General features: G+C 44.0%; 1 protein-coding gene across 6 annotated transcripts in view; it reads left to right on the forward strand.

Moving 5' to 3' along the window:
• NF2 (neurofibromin 2) overlaps positions 1–19,046 on the forward strand; it is a 77,441-nt gene that overhangs the window by 5,531 nt on the left and 52,864 nt on the right. The gene's annotated exons all lie outside the window — the stretch shown is intronic.

Below are 19,046 nucleotides of genomic sequence, written 5' to 3' on the forward strand. Positions count from 1 at the left end.
GCAAAACAGGGTGCCTGGCTGGCTCAGTTGGTAGGTCATGTGACTCTTGATCTCAGAGTTGTGAGTTCCAGACCCACACTGGGTATAGAGATTACTTAAAAAAATATGGAAGCAAAATACTTATTTTTAAAAAATTTTATTTATTTGAGAGAGAGCGAGAGAGAAAGAGCACGAGCTGGGCGGGGGGCATAGGGAGAAGCAGACTCCCTGCTGAGCAGGGAGCCCAACATGGGACTGTGGGACTCGATCCCAGAACCCTGGGATCTCAACCTGAGCCAAAGGCAGATGCTTAACCGACTGAGCCATCCAGGTGCCCCTATCTTGCCCCTTCTACTTAACAATGTGCTAGAAGTTCTAGCCAGGACAATTAGGCAAGAAAATGAAATAAAAGGCGCTCATATTGGAAAGGAAGAAATAAAAAGAAATATATCCTGTGTTTGCAACTTTTCAGTAAATTTAAAATTACTTCAAAATATAAAATCTTGAAAAAAATAAAGGAGGGGTGGCACCCGCTGGCTCAGTCAGTGGAGCATTTGACTCTTGATCTTGGGGTTGTGAGTTCAAGGTCCATGTTGGATATAGAGATTATCTAAAAATAAAATCTTTTTAAAAGATTTTATTTATTCATTTGAAACAGATAGAGCATGAGCAGGGGGAGAGGCAGAGGGAGAGGGAGAAGCAGACTCCCCACTGAGCAGGGAGCCTGATGTGGGGCTCTATCCCAGGACCCTGGGATCATGACCTGAGCTGAAGGCAGACACCTAACTGACTGAGTGACCCAGGTGCCCCGAATTGTGCACTTTAAATAGGTGAATTTTAAGGTATGTGAATTATATCTCAGGCTATGTTAAGGAAGATGCAGCCTTTGATGAAATGGGAACAAAAGACATGACTTTGTTCCAATAAAACTGTGAACATTGAAATTTGAATGTCATACAATTTTTAGAAGTGATGAAATGTTATTTAAAAATTGATATTTAAGGGGCGCCTGGATGGCTCAGTCGGTTAAGCATCTGCCTTTGGCCCAGATCATGATCCCAGGGTCCTGGGATCCAGCCCCAAGTTGGGCTCCCTGCTCAGCTGGGAGTCTGCTTCTCCCTCTCCCTCTGCCTGCTCCCCATGCTTGTGCTGTCTCTCTTTTTCTCTCTCTCTCTCGCTCTTTCTCAAATAAAATCTTGAAAAAAAATTAAAAAATAAAAAACTTAAAATTTACATTTAAAAATGGAAAAATTACTCTCTCAGATTGCACAATAATAGGGGGTGAATTAGGTTTGTATTGTGGGCCGTAGTTTGCTGATCCCCTATCAAAGTTATGTATGTATGTATGTATGTATGTATTTATTCTTAAGGTAATCTCTATACCCAATGTGGGGCTCAAACTCATAACCCTGAGATCAAGACTGAGCCAGCCAGGTGCCCGCCCTGATCTAAGTTTTTCTATTTGGTAAATGTTGTGAGAGATTATGAGAGACTGACTGGTACGTAGAGGGATTTTGTATGAGATTTCTTCAGCCACAATTCTACCATGAAAATCTCTTCTTTTTTCTTTAAACAGACCCCAGACCTAAAGAAGATGTACAATATAATCAGCTATAGCAGGGTTTCTCAACCTTGGCACTATTGACATTTTGGCTGGATAATTCTTTGTTAGGGTGGGGGCTGGCCGGCCTATTGTAGGATGTTTAGAGGCATCTCTGGACTCTATCCATTAGATGCCAGTAGCACCTCCCCACCTTCCCAGTTGAGACAACCAAAAATGTCTTCAGACGTTGTCAAGTGTCCCTGGGGGGGAAGCACCCTTCCTTCTCCCCCTCTCCCTGCCACCGTATTGAGAACCTGATTTATAGAAGAAGATAAGAGTAGTGATATTCAGAGAGGCAGAATGGTATAGCATAGAGTCTGTCAAACTTCAATGTGTCGGTAAATGACCTAGGATCTTGATCAAATGAGAATTCTGCTTCTGTTTTTCTATGTTTTCTAACATTCTCAAATCTCAAATGATGTCAGTGCTGCTGGTTCAGGGACCCCACTTTGAGTAGCAAAGCATTAGTAGAAAGTGCATAGGCTTTGAAATAAAATAGACCTGGGCTTGAATTCCAGCTAACTTTACTTCTGGCTTGGATAAGATACCTAAGTTCTTCGGACCTCAGTTTCCACATCAGTAAAACGGAACTAATAATACCCTGTAAGGTTTTATTTATTTTTTTAATTTACTTATTTATTTGGCCCTGCAAGGTTTTATAAGGATTCATGGAATACATAGTGCCAGGCAGAAAGGAAGAACTAGAAGGAGCTATAGTTGGCCTAAAGTAGGAGGCTCAGGTCACCATGGTTACTGCCCTGTTGTGATTTGTCAAGCCGTTGCATTTCATTGACTTTTCAGTGTAAATGCCTGTTTGTAAACGAGTATGTTCAAATAATCTGTTAAAAAAGTAATAGTTTGATTTATGATGATAGAGCTCTGAGAAACTATCAGTTTTTCTTGCTGTTTTTATGTTGTACATTAACTGAGAAAGGTGCTAATGCAAGGAGATGGCGATGCATTTTGAAAAAAAAAAGAGGAAGAAAAGGAGAGTTGGTACTTGAGGAATTCTTGACTTTTTTGAGGTTAAAGGTAGGTGGTCCAAGGGCTCAATTTCAGCATGAGTGGTAGTTAACATATGAATCCTGTTACCTTATGCTAATAAGTTCAGGCCGTTCTGCTGCAGAGATGGGGAATAAATCTCTTCCTTGCACTACTTGCTGCAATGCACAATTGGCTTGCTGTTTCAGAGGATTTTTCCACTTGAAAGATTTGATACTTGTCATTTTGAGAAAGTGGGCGCTGAATGTAATTTGCCAGGAGGCTAAACGGTTATGTTATTTCTTATCTGGGCTGGAATTTTACTCTAATAATTCAATCTATCGGTGAGAAGAGCCAAATATGAAAAATTTCTCAAAATTGAGTTGTGAGAGATTCGAATACCATCTTATATTGGAAACAAAGCCTCCTTCTGTTGATTGACATCCCAAATGTTTTCACATACCCAAGTGGGATTATGATTGGGTTAAACACCAATATTACAGATCATTCCAACATACAAGTGGACATAAAGTAGCACCTTTTGAAAGGGGAAAACAGAAAGAACGACCCTGGTGTTTTCAGTAAGATGTTACAACCCAGACACCTCAAGATTTAGGCAAATGCCTCCCTTCTAGGATGCACAGTTCCAGAGGGCAGTGGTGGTCTTTTCATTGCTAGTTGTATATGGTAATGGGACTCTATATGAGGGCACTGAGGAGCTTCTTTTCTTATTTCAGAAGAAAGATGGTTTCTGCCTTATCTTTGGGTTCTCCCATGGGGTTTAAGCAGTGCCCGTTGATGGCCTGGGTCTGCAGATCTAGGACGTGGGCAGTCCGGTGAATGCTGGATGCAGTTGTGCTGGTGAAGGGAGAAGGAAGCAGGGCATATACTGGCTAGTGCTGCCATCTGCTGGCCCCCATGTCTGCTCTTTTGTAGGAGGAAGGATTAGGGAGGAACAGTTACTGTGTGCCAGGTACCATGCTAAATGCTTTAAATGTACTATCTCATTCGGTACTTAACAGAGACTCATTCACTTATTCACTCAACAGGTATTTACTGAGGACCCACGTGGACCTAGCAGCGATCAAGACGTAGTTAGGATGGAGGTCTTGTCATTGGCTTCATTTTCAGAGTGGGAATTGGAGGCTCCAGCAGGGTACATAGCCTGCTTAAAGTCCCAGCAGAGCCACTGTCTATTCTGAAAGAGAAAGAAGAGGACAGGGACTGTTAGGCAGTGGGAGAATCTCAATAATGAGCAATGAGGCTAGCAGTTGCTTATTTGGACCTCACAATGAGGCTTTCAAGTCAGTTGGAGAGGTCTGAGCTCAAGTTCCAGTTTACTGTCTGGGCTCTGAAGCAGCACAGCCTAGAGGTTATGAGAGTCTTGGGAGAGCTTGGTCTTGGGAGCTTGATCCCTGGCTCTGCCCTAACCAGCTCAGCGACCTTAGACAGGTTCCTTAATCCTCTTCAGGTGCCTGTTTTCTCATCTGTAAAATGGGGAGTGTAATAATTCTTCCTGCAAGGGGTTGTTACAGGGATTAAAACTGAGTCATTATTGGTAAAGTACTTAGACTAGCATCTGACACGGGTAAGTTCCATGTACAGGTTGTTACATAAAAGGAAGTAAATCCAGGGCCTCTCATCATTTGGCTCCCTTTTCCAGGCTCTCCTGCACTTCCTCACTTTCCCTTTTTGCTCTGGGTCTGTTATCCTGGTTGCTCTTCCTGAAAACTACCAAGTTCTTTTCATACTGTTGTGCCTTTGCATAGAATGCCTTTCTCACTTGTCTGTTGGCACAGATGTTCTCATTCTCTGTCTAGGCTCTGCTCAAGTGTTCCCCTCTCTTTGTGCCCAAGACTACCACATAGCTACCAAGTGATAGGGCTGAGATTCAAACCCAGGTCATCTGTCTTCCAGCCTGGCTCTCTTTCTGTTAAGCTATGCTACCCACGTGGGAAGCTCCAAGTAGAAAAAAGGAAAGAAACAGAAACCTGGAGAGAAATTTGGTACTTGGTAAACTACAAAAAGAAAGTAGAAATAAGAGATCTTACAAAGAACTTCCTAACTCAGCCATTTGTCTATGGCATTATTTTATTTATTGCATTTGGTGTAAGATACCATTTCAAAACCATTTTGTGAACTTGCTAGTGGGCTTAAATTTTGGCTGGTGGATGATGTGACTGATGACCTCTGATGCATTGCCTCGGTGTCTAGTTTGCCTTTGAATCAAATGGACATTTTCCGTAAGTGAATCCTTTTCACTTGCCATGATCCTACTTGGAATTCCTTGCCTTTGGCTTAAAATGAAGCTTATTTTGCAACAGTTAAGTATTTTCTGGTTGCATATTTAATAAGCTTTGTGTTCTGAATATTCTTCCCTATATTCAGCCTGATATTCTCTTAATATTTGGTGTGTCCACATAAATAGCAATTGATTAACCTCTCTATTCTGCGGCCTTTTCGTGTACTTTGAAAAGTTAGTGATCTAACCTCTTTGAAATCCACCTCCTTTTCCATCCCCTGTCCACCCTGCAGTTCAGGTTTGGAACAGCCAATATTTAAGGCATTAGAGCACACAGAAAGATGTTTAAGAGGGAAGGTCCCAGATTTCCAGGATGCTCATAATCTGGTTAGAGAAATAGGATATACATGAAAAGATAATGCAAAGGAGTCTGGCTATCTGTATCTATCTAGCAGTCTATATCAAATGAGGGTGTGTTCCTGTTGAGAGAGAGAGAGAGGGAAAAACCATGCAGTGGGGTGAATGGGGAACACCTGCCTCCGGGATTTGTGTCCCGGATGTGTCCACAGATGAAGGGGAAGAGTGTTCCTGTCAGTGGATCAATGGACGTGGCCTGAGCAAAGGCAGTGGATGGGAATCCTGTGGTTTGAGAAGGGAGAGAGAGATGTGTTTGAATTCACAGATTCAGGACAGATACTGGAGGCCTTTGAAGGCCAGATTAAGGAGCTTGTATTCATCAAATGCAGTGGGGAGCTTTGAGGTTGGTTATTAGGAGAGTAATTTAAAGTGGTCTCCATGCAGAATGATTTGAAATGTGTGGGAGTGGGGTTTGGAAGAGTTTGGAAACAAGGAGCCCGATTAGAAGACAACCACTCTCAGGGGCCTGGGTGGCTCAGTTGTTAAGCGTCTGCCTTCGGCTCAGGTCATGATCCCAGGGTCCTGGGGTTGAGCCCCACATCGGGCTCCCTGCTTGGCGGAAAGCCTGCTTCTCCCTCTCCCACTCCCCCTGTGTTCCCTCTCTCGCTGTGTCTCTCTCTGTCAAATAAATAAATAAAAAAAATCTTAACCACTCTCGGCCAGGTATCTTGCCTAAACTTGAATTAGTTGGGGCCTGGGACAAAACTAGACTGAATCCAAAGGCCTGGGCACTAGGAGGATGAGGCCAGGGATCAGGGTCTTCTGTGACAAAGAATGAGCAGGGAACTACTAGGCCTAAGTTTCAGGAGGTACCAAGGTCTAGAGCCAGTCCTCAGGCTGCAAGGCCAGCCAAGCAGCAGTTTGGGTCAAGCCTGGCCAGCATTGGGCTCAGGAGGTCAGCGCACTTTCCTGTGTCTGGTCCAGGTGTATAGTCAGGGTGTTACTTGTATAAAACCATTGAGAGCCCTGAGCTGGTGTTTGAACAACCCCTGGCTTCTAGGCAGAGCTCCTCTGTGTGATCTTGGGCATGTCTCTTCTTTCCTCCACTCCAGGCCTTAGTTCTTAGTCTGAAAAATTAGAGGAAAGAACTTGATTTCAAAGGCCCTCTGCATTAACATCCTATTTTAGGTGATCTGCGCAGAAGAAGCTCATTGCACAACCCCCCCTTTCATATTTCCTTCTTAGGTAAGAAACCATCTCAGGATTTGAGCTTTTAGGTGTGAAAAAAATCTGCTCGAGGACAGGAAGGATATTGCTTAGGGAACAAGAGCTGGTACCCCAGTAGAAGGGGTAAGTTGGTGTGGGTGAAAGTCCTACCGCTGCCACCTGTGGCCTGAGTGATCTTGGACTTACTTCTCGAAGCCTCAGTTGCCACATCTATAAAATAAGGAGAATAATAGTATTTTTCATATAGAATTGTTTTAAGGTGTGAATGAAGTGGACCTTTAATGGGCACTTAGCCCAGGGCCTAACCCTAGTGAGCACTTGGTAAATACTATCTTCTCATGTTATCATGAGATGGGAGTATGGGAGTAAAGCAGAAGGGTCTCATGCTAGAAGGCACTATGAATTTTCTTCTTTAATCATCTTCGTTTTCTTTGATTCCTCTTCAGTTTATCCATGCCTTTGCAATTGTAGGCTCTTGGACTCTCTAGTTAGTCTAAATATAATGAGCTGTATCTTACACCATATTTCTGTTTAAGGATCTTCTTTGTAATTGATGTCTGTTTAGCTTGATGTCCACTGTGACAACAGGATTTTCTTCTGAGTTCTGCCATTTTCATTCCCTATTTTTTTGTCCCCAGTGTGTCATTTTTCTCTTTTCTTTGTTTTTGATGGCTTCTCCCAATTATTCATGCTAGTTTTGCATTCTTGTCCAAGAACATTTTTGGTGCTTGTTTATTTTTAATTTTAGAAGTTAAAGGCATTTGAAGTCTTAAAAACCCAGAATTGAGTTTTCTCAGAGCTGCTAATCTTTTTAGCCAGCTGGTGATGAGGCTTCTCTGGTTTGTTACAGGATGATGTGTTCCATCCTCCTGTCTGTGCTTTGTCTAATTTAGATTCTAAATCCACATGTTTTAGTACATTTTTAGCACGTAAAAATTTATTACCAAACTAGTGCTGACCTCAGGTGAAAAAAATCTCGAATCAAATCTTCAGTCACTAGTGTGGACTCAAGGTGTTTAGAAATCACTCCAGCCGCCACTAGGTGGGGTCAGAGCACATCATTTCTAAAGGCACTGGGTCCTTTTCCTCTTCCAGCCCTCACTACCGTTCGATTTTTTGCTTCTTTGCCAAATTTGGACTGAGCGTTGGAAAATTCACAAAAGTTCTCTTTTAGGGAGTTACGTTACTTATGGTTTCCCAGTCCACCTTGCCAGTTTTAATCTCCTGGTTTTAGTTGTTTTGATAATTTGACTTTCAGATAAAACTTAAAACTGAAGCCCAGAGTCATTACTAAACTTATCTGAACTGATCTGGAGTTTTAAATTCAGCAGCAGTGTCTTTATCTAGTGTATTGACTGGAGATTGACTGGAGATTAAATCAGTCTCATAAATATGTTAAAGAAATCTACAACCCACAGTAGTTCTCATCCATCTGCAGACATGTTTACCAGCCCTGTGCACTCATACCTAATCCTTCCAGTGTTGTTAAACCAGTGTCATCATCACTGATGACTATGAAACTGAATTAAAAGGTCAGGCTAGAAACAGAACCCTAATGTTTATTTCCTTCCAGGCTAGAGTTGGGGTTCTTCATGAGCTGGTTTGCATGAATGGAGTAATGCTCTAGCTCTGTTTTGCTGGAAATTTTTTTGAAACAATGTGCTTTTTAAAATACAAACTGTAATTTTTGTGATGTCCAGGGCAGGAGGAGTTAATCAATTGGATAATACTTAGTCATGGGTTGTATTTCGGTCTGCTAGTTACCTCATATTTAGACATTTAAAATTTAGCTCTCTGTCTACCTGCACTGAATTTACAATTGTTTCCTATTTGTAGCTCTCTGTGGAATTATTATTTCAACATTTGTGATTATTATTTGCTGAATATCAACAGTGTGTTAGGTGCTAAAGAAGATTATTTCTCAGCAACATTACAATGACCACTTTTGTTACATTAGAGAGTTTATTATTAATACAGTCAGCTCCTGATTATTGGGAGTAAGGAACACAGTAGCAGTAGCAGGACCTGAGTAAGGAAGAAGCAGGTAGAAAGCACACATAAATTAGATGTTAAGTGTTATTTACATGCCTGAAAAATCATTTTAAGATATAGAATGCAATGTTAAAGGATTAAAAGAAAATTATTGGGGCGCCTGGGTGGCTCAGTCGGTTAAGCGTCTGCCTTCGGCTCGGGTCATGTCCTGGGATCCAGCCCCACATCAGGCTCCCTGCTCAGCGGGGAATCTGCTTCTCCCTCTCCCTCTCCCCCTCCCCCTGCTTTTGCTTTCTCTCTCACTTGCTCTCTCTCTCTCAAATAAATGAATAAAATCTTAAAAGAGAAAATTATTATAGCAGTAGAAAAAGTGCTACATGGCTTATACAAAACCATCTCAAGCTCATAGACTCAGAGGGTGTTAATCCTCAAAGACCACTTGATGATTGTGGAAGCTGAGACCCAGAGAGGTTAAGTGACTTTCCCAACACAGCAGGTTTGGGTGTTTTACAGCTATTTGACAAGGCTATGATTGCTCTCATGTTGTGAGCTAAATTCCAAAGACAGAGATTGTCTTCTTTGCTTTGGGGGACTGTATTGCTTTTATAGCTCCATAACTGTATGGTTTCTTTTTGCTCTGTCATCTGTCAGCTGACTTTGAAACGCCTCATCTTTTTTCATAGCATCATAAAATCGGGGCCTTGCACGGGGCATAAGAGATTGACAGAAGAAGAAACCGAGGCCCAGTGGAGTTGTGTGGCTCACTCAGGGTTATATATAGGCTTGTGTGTGCAGTAGAGGGAGGGAGTTTAGGATCCAGATCCCCTCTCTGGATTCACTGCTCTCTCTATTGTGGCAGAAAACATGCCAGAAGCTACAAAAATAAGGACTTCTTTTTTCCCCCTAGAAAACTATCATTCATTTAGTTTTGAAAGACTGAGAGTTTAAAACCTCCATTTTGTGGCTTCCTGAGGTGTTGTGATTTGTTTCTTACCAGTTTCTTTTGTTCTGTGGAAGTTTTTCTTGGTTGGATCCCTGAGATTTGGATTTCCTTGCCAAGGAATTTTTAGAGAGAAGAAATCAGTGTGTGTCACCAAAGGGGGAAAATACATACCTTAAGACCCAATTATGCAATTAGAATTTTAATACGGACTGTCATATATTCTTGCTTCTTCATTGCAATCGTTACTTAGACGACTAGAATCTACCCAGAATCCTCATCTGGTCATCATCATCATCATCATCATCATCACCATCAACATCATCAGCCAACCAGAAGCACTTACAGAGTGGCCACAGGTTATGCAGCACCTGCTCGGATTCTGGGAGCCTTAAAAGTGTGTGTGTCTGTGTGGTGTGTGCATAGTAATCCTTGCCTTCAAGGACTTTGTGATCTGCAAGATTGGAGGAAAGACAGGAATCTTGGGGAAAGACAAACACATTTCCTGTGTATGTAAAGTACCTACTGACTCACTTACCTGGATTTGGACGGGGGAAGGGGACAGTGGTGAGGTAAAGGAACGGACTTTAGAAGGATCTGGTTCTGGATAAATGGAAGCACGATGGTTTGCTGACTTGGGAAGGCACAGGCTGGGTTGTGACAAGCAGGGTAGTTGGTTGGAGGAAGGAAGTAATTGGTGGAGGGCCGTGAAACCAGTAATTTAAATAGATTTGGCAAACAACAGATGATTGGAGGACTGGGCGAGGAAATTTACTGGCTGTGGTTGATTAAGGCAGAAACTGACAGGCAAGAGGTTGGAGGTGGGGTTTTTTGCAAAGAGAAGGTTTTTGCCCAGATTTAGATGAGGGATGTAGGGGTTGTGATTGGTAGAGTAGAGAAGTTAGTCTCTTTTTTTGGAGGATCCCCTTTTCCCCTGTGTTGGGAAATAATGGCTGACTAGGCTTGGGGTGTCCTTTACCTGTGACAGGACACGGCTTGATAGTTTTGCAATTTTGGCTCATGAGACATAAGACCCCGCTTCTGTGGTGTGGGGATACCACACCCTGAGTTGGGGCGTGTCGGCTTTACCCCTGCGTTACTATACTTTTTTATCCTCTTTGATTACCAGAATAGATTTTAATGGAGCTCATTATTCACTTACTGCACAGCAAAATCCTTTTTGTAACTTTTTCCATTGTGTTTATCTTGTAAATAGAAGTATTCGGCATCTAGGTTTTTTTTTTTTTTTCCCAAAATGGTTAAATAAAAGTTGTATTTAGGTTAACATCTTAAATTTTCTAGACTTTTGTAAACCGGTTCTTGTAGGCCAGCCATGACTGTAGAAGTCAGTCAGGGATAAATACTGAGAAGGGAAATCACAGTCATCCTTGGTTTTCCGTTTCTGACATAGTGGTAAACATGTGGTACATGTCCTGAGCCCAGAGAGACACTGTTCCTTCATTGCTGTATCTGTAAGGGGGCTAACCTCTTGACAATTTTTATGGCAAATGCTAGGGCAGCTTGTGAGCTAAATGCTAATAAGTGAATGCTGGGTTTGTCTGTTCTCTTTCATCTTCTGTGGAGTAGACAGCTAATCGAATAGCATTCCTTGTGTGGCTGAAAAATCTAGTCCCCCAGACCTCTATGAAATGGAATGTTGTTTCTCTGGTAGCTTTTTCCAGCTTTGAGTCTCCTCTGTAAAGTCGAAGTTTCTCTGTGGTCTAATTCGTGGGCATTTCACATATGGTGGCCAAAGGTGATTCTCTTTTTTCAAGAACGTTGTCATTTAGTCTAGTTGTTCTAGCTATGGCCTTTTCCCGTCATGTGGCTGGCTGGTTTCCTACTGACCCTCCCTGGTTCTATCAGTAAGGGGGAGGGATTCGATTGTTGATGGCTGCATGGCCCAAGGAAAGCAGTGGGAGAAATGCAGTGTGAAGGCTTGGAAGTAAAAAAAAAACAAATGGTAGTTTTAGGGCTGTGAGTCTAAACGTGGCCAACTGTAAGATGACTGTTGTGGATGTTATTCATAACGTTTCCCCGGTTAATAGACCCCAGTCAGCACTCTAGTTTATTGGTGCCAGTTGCTTCCTACAACAGAAAAGTGCTCTGTTCCTGCCGCGGACGGTGAGTGCTTAGTGCTATTTACTTAAAACATTCTAGGTTGATAAATTACAAGCACTTCACTTTGGGTAAAGCTCATAAATCCAGCGCCTACGAAAAATAACAAGCTGACAACACTTAGTCCTGTTTATAAAGTTCAGACGCATCTATCTTTGATAGAGGCTCGAGTATATATCTATGAAATGGCACTGCAGCCTGTTAAAGTAAGAGCCACAAAGCGAGAAGCATTGTACTTCCAGGCTCCCACCATTAGCCCCCTCCCGCTTGAAGGGCACCTCGAGGACGAGGCCTGCAGAGCAGGAGCTTACACACCGTGGAGTCTAGATTTGCGCCCCCTCCTGCTTTTCTTCTTCCCGCAAATCACCTTTCTCACTCCCGGCACCTCTCTTTTCCTGTCTGCAAAATGATCATCTGCCTGTGAGCATCCCTCCTCTCCAGTAGGTTGAGATGAGGTGTGGAGCCGTGGTGGTGTGCGCGGAGCAGTTTGAACACTTGGGCCAGGTGGAGAGACATGGGCCTCAGTGACACTTAAGCAGAACCAGGAGTGGTTCTATTTTTGGCAGTCTGTTCAGGAAAAATGACAAACCCTAACAAAAAGTCCTTTAAGTAGTTTAAGTGCCAAGCCCGAAAGGCTTACGTGCTAACAGGTATCAGAAAAGGAAATATTTTTTTTAATTTTTTTTTTAAGATTTTATTTATTTATTTGAGACAGAGAGAATGAGAGACAGAGAGCATGAGAGGGAGGAGGGTCAGAGGGAGAAGCAGACTCCCTGCCGAGCAGGGAGCCCGATGCAGGACTCGATCCCGGGACTCCAGGATCATGACCTGAGCCGAAGGCAGTTGCTTAACCAACTGAGCCACCCAGGCGCCCCTGAAAAGGAAATATTTTAATAAAAAAATAAACATGAGACTCATCCCCCTGGCCTGGCTCCTTGGAGATCTGGCAGGTGTTGTCAGGGGATGCATGACCACTCGGAAGCTGGGACCGAGCGGCGTGGTTCCCCGTCAACTTGTGGAGAGTCCGAAGTGTCACATACATCGGGCTGAAGCTGCGTTTTCAGTACCGCATTGAACATTCAGTACTGCAGATAGGGTAATTATGCTGCTTGTCAGATACTAGAAAAATGCAAAGAACATTCCTTCACTTTGCAACAGCTTGGACCCGAGCGGCAGACATGCTGTTCCCTCCGGCTGGCATGACCTCCCTTTCTTTAGCCCCTTCACCAGGGTACCAACTGCTGCCTGGCTCCCAAAACCCGGCTCAGACAGTGTCTCCTTTTTGAAGCCCCTGACCCCACCCCCCAGGCCTGAGCTGTGTTCCCGCAGCACTCTATTCTGTTACCATTTACCAGGGTGCATTTTTGTGATCCATTTACCTACCTGTCTTCCCTGTCAGACATGAATGGGGACAGTGTCTTGTCCTGAACTCATCATTTATCTCTTGTGCCGAGCACAATGACTAGGACGTAGTGGGTGCTCAATAAATGTTTGTCAAATGAGTGATAGCATGGTTAGCTCGATGAGAATTGATGGTGTCCTTTCTGATCTGTCATCCATCATCCATGGAGTGAAAGGACCGGGAGGCTTCACACGGCACCACTTGAGAATGTAAGGAGAGGAGGAGGGGTTCGAATGAATAATAACCACCCTTTATTGAGTATTTACTGTGGGCTGGGCACTATATTTACTAAAGTATTTAGGCTTTTATTTTATTTTATTTTTTTTATTAAAGATTTTTATTTATTGAGAGAGAGAGAATGATAGAGAGAGAGCATGAGAGGGTCAGAGGGAAAAGCAGACGCTCTGCTGAGCAGGGAGCCTGACGTGGGACTTGATCCCGGGACTCCAGGATCATGACCTGAGCCGAAGGCAGTCGCCTAACCAACTGAGCCACCCAGGCGCCCCGTATTTAGGCTTTTAAAATATATTAATGCACTTAATCCTTAGATCAGTCTGCTAAGACAGGGTCTGTTTATCATCCCCTTTGCGAAGCACAAGGAAATTTAATAACTTGCCCAAGGTCACACAGTGACAGTGCTGAGATTCATACTGATGTTTAGGTAACTGTCACCTATCTATGCCTCTTAGACTGGTTCCTGGAAAGAATTAAACCCTAGTGTACAGAGGTAGCCACCTTAGGTAATTATTTTTCTCTCCCTTGTATCTAGAATAGATATGGTTATATTCCATCCTTGGGAAGAAAAAAGGAGAAAACAATCACCTGAATAACTTTTTGGTAGATAACTACTTTCTTAGTAGAAGAAAGTACTTCTTCTTCTACTAAGTAGATAATACTTTCTGTGGTTAAAATGAGAGAGGTGGAGTTTGTTGACAAAGAATTGGTTTTAGGTGGTAGTTTTGGTCCTTTTGGAAGCACGGCAATATTCACCAAACTTAATTATAAATGCTTTCATTTCCTACAAGGACCATCTAAGCTGTTTTTTTCCTTTAAGTTTATTTAAGTGATCTCTGCACCCAACGTGGGGCTCAAACTCACAACCCTGAGATCAAGAGTCGCAGGCTCCACTGACTGAGCCAGCCAGGCACCCCCATCTGAGCTTTTTTGCCTCTAGACCTATTGCCTGTGCCTGGAACACACTACCCTGCTCGCTCCTTCCTCAAGCCTGGTCTTCACTTGGCTCCTCTTTCCCACCATAAGAGTAGATTTAGATACCATTTCCCACCCCTCCAGGATAGAGGGTCCCTTCTGAGGGGTCCCTACAGCCTCTGAGGGTCCCTGTGTGGCACTCACAAGTGTTGTAGCACTGGAAACCACACATGGAGTTGATTATTGTGTGTAGGGTGAGGGAGGTGATTATCTGTTCCTGATTGACTAATGCCCTAGTCCTGTTCTGTAAGAACAGAAACCGTCTTCTTTCTCTCTATCTCCTGCACCTTGGGTGGTGCTTGGACACAATGTGTGTTCACCAAGTATTTGTTGAAGGATTTTTTTTTAAATCCTTTTTTAAAAAAAGATTTTATTTATTTATTTGACAGCACAAGCAGGGGGAAGGGCAGAGGGAGAGGGAGAGGCAGGCCCCCCACTGAGCAGGGAGCCTGATGTGGGGCTTGATCCTAGGACCCTGGGATCATGACCTGAGCCGAAGGCGACACTTAACTGACTGAGCCACCCAGGCGCCCCAGATTATTATTATTATTATTTTAAAGCTTTTATTTATTTATTTGACAGAGAGATAGTGAGAGAGGGAACACAAGCAGGAAGAGTGTGAGGGAGAAGCAGGCTTCACGCCGAGTTGGGAGCCCGATACGGGGCTCGGTCCCAGGACCCTGGGATCATGACCTGAGCCGAAGGCAGATGGTTAATGGCTGAGCCACCCAGGTGCCCTGTCCCGGATTATTTTTTTTGAGAGAGAGCAAGAGCGTGTGTGAGCTGGGAAGGAGGGGAATGGGGGGAGGGGCAAGGGGAGAGGGAGAGAGAGAATCCTAAGCAGGTCCACGCCCAGCATGGAGCCCGATATAGAGCTCAATCTCATGACCCTGAAATCAAGACCTGAGCCAAAATCAAGAGTTGGACACTAACCGACTACATCACCCAGGCACCCATAATGGGGGCTAATTTTGCTTAAAGTTTTTGAGACTTGGGTTTTTGAAGTAGGCAAGTCTTCTGTTAGACGGCCATTGTTTGCTGTGTCTTGTATGTACAAAGTCACCTGGGCACTGTGGGCAACAGAGATAACCGATATCGCTCTTGCTCTGTGGCGCCTACAATCTTGGGAGACATTCAGACGTTCAGGTCACGTCACAGCATCAGCACAACGCAGTGGGTCACTGATAAAACTATAAAGATGGGCATGGTCACATTCTGGTGAGTCAGCTGGCACCAGAGAAGCCCATTCACAACCCAAGACCTCCCTTCACAGAGTGTCATGGGAAACACCTGGAGCAACTGTGACCAGTGGTTCTTGTTTGTAAAGAAGCAGAGGCCCAAATTAGGACTAAGCAAGCCTCATACACTTGGAGAAGGGCATGTTGAAAAATAGAACCTCATGTAGGTACACAACATGCTGGAGGTTAGATTTAACCCAAAAGAAAAACTTCTTAATTACTTAATGTTAGAGCATCTTCTTTTATAAACAGAGCTAATAAGAGTTTAAATCAAATGTATTTAGAACATCTCTACCTGGTTTCCTCCAGCACTTTAACTTATCCTAACACTTAGTTGCTCATCTATTCCTCCTGTCTGCCATCTCTCCTCTAGTGGAACCACCTGGTACTCAAACTAGAAATGCAGGTGGCACTCTTCATTCTTGCTCCTCAGTCCCTACCAGCACTCAGGAGTCAGCTCTGTGACTGCCTCCTTTCCAATTCTCAGGCTGTCTTGTCTCTCTCCCACTGCCTTCTTCAAGGCGGGAGTTGGCCTCCTTTCTGCTTTTCTTGATTCCAGGCTCCTTTTCTCCAACCCATTCTCTGCCCTGTTGATGGAAACATATTCTAGAATGTTGATCTGATCCCATCACTCTTCTTCCTAAGAGTCTTCAAGGACTCCATGGCGAGCCCCCTGGCCCCCACATGGCGCCACATTCCCACCACACCCCATCTTGAGGTTCAGGGTGTTTGTCTCAGCTCTACCAGATGACTTGCATTTCACTGTAGATATCATGATTTTTTTTTTTTTTTAAAGATTTTGTTTATTTATTTGACAGAGAGAGAGACAGTGAGAGCAGGAACACAAGCAGGGGGAGTGGGAGAGGGAGAAGCAGGCCTCCCGCCAAGCAGAGAGCCCGATGCGGGACTCGATCCCAGGACCCTGGGATCATGACCTGAGCCGAAGGCAGATGCTCAACGACTGAGCCACCCAGGCGCCCATGATTTTCTTTTTTAGAATTCTTTCTTTCCCTCCTTCATCTAACTCTCACTTGTTCTCTAAAGCCTTTTCTTTTTTTTTTTTTAAGATTTTATTTATTTATTTGACAGAGAGAGACACAGAGGGAACACAAGCAGGGGGAGTGGGAGAGGGAGAAGCAGGCTCCCCACTGAGCAGGGAGCCTGATGCAGGGCTCGATCCCAGGACCCTGAGATCATGACCTGAGCCAAAGGCAGACGCTTAACGACTGAGCCACCCAGGCGCCCCTAAAGCCTTTTCTGACTTAGGTCCTTGCTTATGTCTCCCACAGGGACCACGAGTCCACCATTTTGCATTCTCCGTGTCTGACATTGGGCACATAGGATGTGCTCTGTAGTGCTTATTGAAAGAGAGGGAGCAGAGGCTTTAATTCACATTGAGCTGTAAAGGAGCAATATCTGGCTCTTCCAAGAATGGGTTTGGTTTCAGGGCAAGAGAAGTATTATGACATCAGTTTCTTACTGGAAAAGTTGGTTGGGGAGTGCTGGTATAGAGCAAGATGGAAGCCCTCAGAGCAGGAAAAGAGGCCATTGAGGAACTGAAGGGGTTGCCTACCTTAGATCACCAGGACAGTGTCTGATTCAGAAAGCTGCCAAAGAATCTGTGACTCAGTTTCCTTATTTATACTTAAAGGGAAGGGTCTACAGTAGGTAGTTACTCTGGCTCACATCTGACTCTGACATTCTATGATCCTTACAAAGTTAAGAATCTTGAATAGGGCATTCTGAATTGGTTTGAGACTTCCCCCCCCCCCTCCTCACTTTATTGCAAGCTTCTTGGGAACCAAAGACATTGTCTATTTCCATTTGGCAAGGATCGTTTTGCTTTTTTTTTTTTATTAAAAGATTTTTTTTTAAATTTATTTATTTGAGAGAGAGGATGAGAGGAGAGAGAGAGCACATGAGAGGGGGGAGGGTCAGAGGGAGAAGCAGACTCCCCGCCGAGCAGGGAGCCCGATGCGGGACTCGACCCAGGGACTCCAGGATCATGACCTGAGCCGAAGGCAGTCGCCCAACCAACTGAGCCACCCAGGCGCCCTCGTTTTGCATTTTAAAAACAAAGAAGTAGAAAGGAATACAGGAAAACTGCATTAATATGATACTATGCTTGAGAATTTAAACTCCCCCAAAGTCAAGAAATTCGCTCATCATCCTCTTCGCAGCTTTGGTTCAGATGCACTGCACGTCCAGCTTGTGGACGGCCCCTCCGTGGCCGGGAGTTATGGCAGCCTGGGAATCGATGCTGTGATCTTCCTGGCCCTTGGGTATTTCACTTCTCCAAGTTAATATCTGTTCTTTAGCGTTACATTATCTTGTAGAAAGGTAGTCATTTATAATTTATATACTGTGTACTGGCTTAAAATAGAGACAGGAGGATAATAAGCATCCCGAGGCTTCTAGTTTTCCAAAGTAACATTTCTTCAGTAAAGTCTGCCTGTAGGAATTAAAAACCTGCCTTGAATTAAAAAACCCTTTGTGGGGCGCCTGGGTGGCTCAGTCGTTAAGTGTCTGCTTTCGGCTCAGGTCATGATCCCAGGGTCCAGGGATCGAGCCCCACATCGGGCTCCCTGCCCTGCTTCTCCCTCTCCCACTCCCCCTGCTTGTGTTCCCTCTCTCACTGTGTCTCTCTCTCTCAAATAAATAAATAAAATCTTAAAAAAAAAATAAAGTAAGAAACCCTTTGTGCTATTGTCAGACTGGAGAAATGCATGTGCCGACAAACATTTAGTAAGCCTTACAGAAGGGGAAGGAGATCATGTTGTTTTTTTTTAATAAAACTTGTCATTTAATTTTATTCTACTCAAAATCATTTCTTTTTTTTTTAAAGATTTGATTTATTTATTTGCGAGAGAGAATGAGAGAGAGCAAGCACATGAGAGGGGGGAGGGTCAGAGGGAGAAGCAGACTCCCTGCCGAGCAGGGAGCCCGACGCGGGACTCGATCCAGGGACTCCAGGATCATGACCTGAGCCGAAGGCAGTCGCTTAACCGACTGAGCCACCCAGGCGCCCTCAAAATCATTTCTGAAGACCTCAACCTTTGGAGTGTTCCAGGGGCCTCACCAAAGTCCCGGAGAGGTGATGGGGCAGAGCTGGAAGGGCAGACAGAAGAAATGGCCCCAGTAAAGGACAAAAGCCAATTCATATCTCAGCCACTTGTCTGCTGCGGTTTTGGTGCCCTTCCATCTAGCTTGCTACTTTGCTCTTTGACTGTAAACACAGAGAAGGGTTGGGCTTTCCTGTTGAGTACCTCGTAGAGAACACACTGTTCATTCATATATATTAAAAATAGAAGGCCTAGTTGAAAAATCCTCTGTACAATCAGGTTTTAGCAAAAGCCAGTCAGTTATCAGAGGTCTAACTTAGTTTTTCCTTCTTGCTTTTATAACATGTCTCTAAACCCTAAATTTTCTTCCTTTCCTTTTCATTATGCATCTTCCGTGTGCCAGGACATTGGGAGAAGATTTCTAATGAGGGCAGGAGAAGGACAGATGGTTCTGCAGTCGAGTGGTCTTGCCCTTCCTGTGTCTGGCGATTTTGCATTTGAATCCCCAAATTATTCTTACTTTGAGCTCCATCTCTGGGATGTGTCTCATGTGCTCACAACTGTGCCCGGTGTATATCTGAATGTCCACCAGATGCAGGGGGGAGGGTGTGATGAGGCTGGGGGGTGAGCCCAGCTAGGGGGCTAGTGTGGGACATCCTGGGTGATTTAACTTGGAAGCCACAAGGTGGCAACATT

Source organism: Mirounga leonina, unplaced genomic scaffold (assembly GCF_011800145.1).
Source record: "Mirounga leonina isolate KUSES-001 unplaced genomic scaffold, KU_Mleo_1.0 Mir_171, whole genome shotgun sequence".
Taxonomy (NCBI): Eukaryota; Metazoa; Chordata; class Mammalia; order Carnivora; family Phocidae; genus Mirounga; species Mirounga leonina.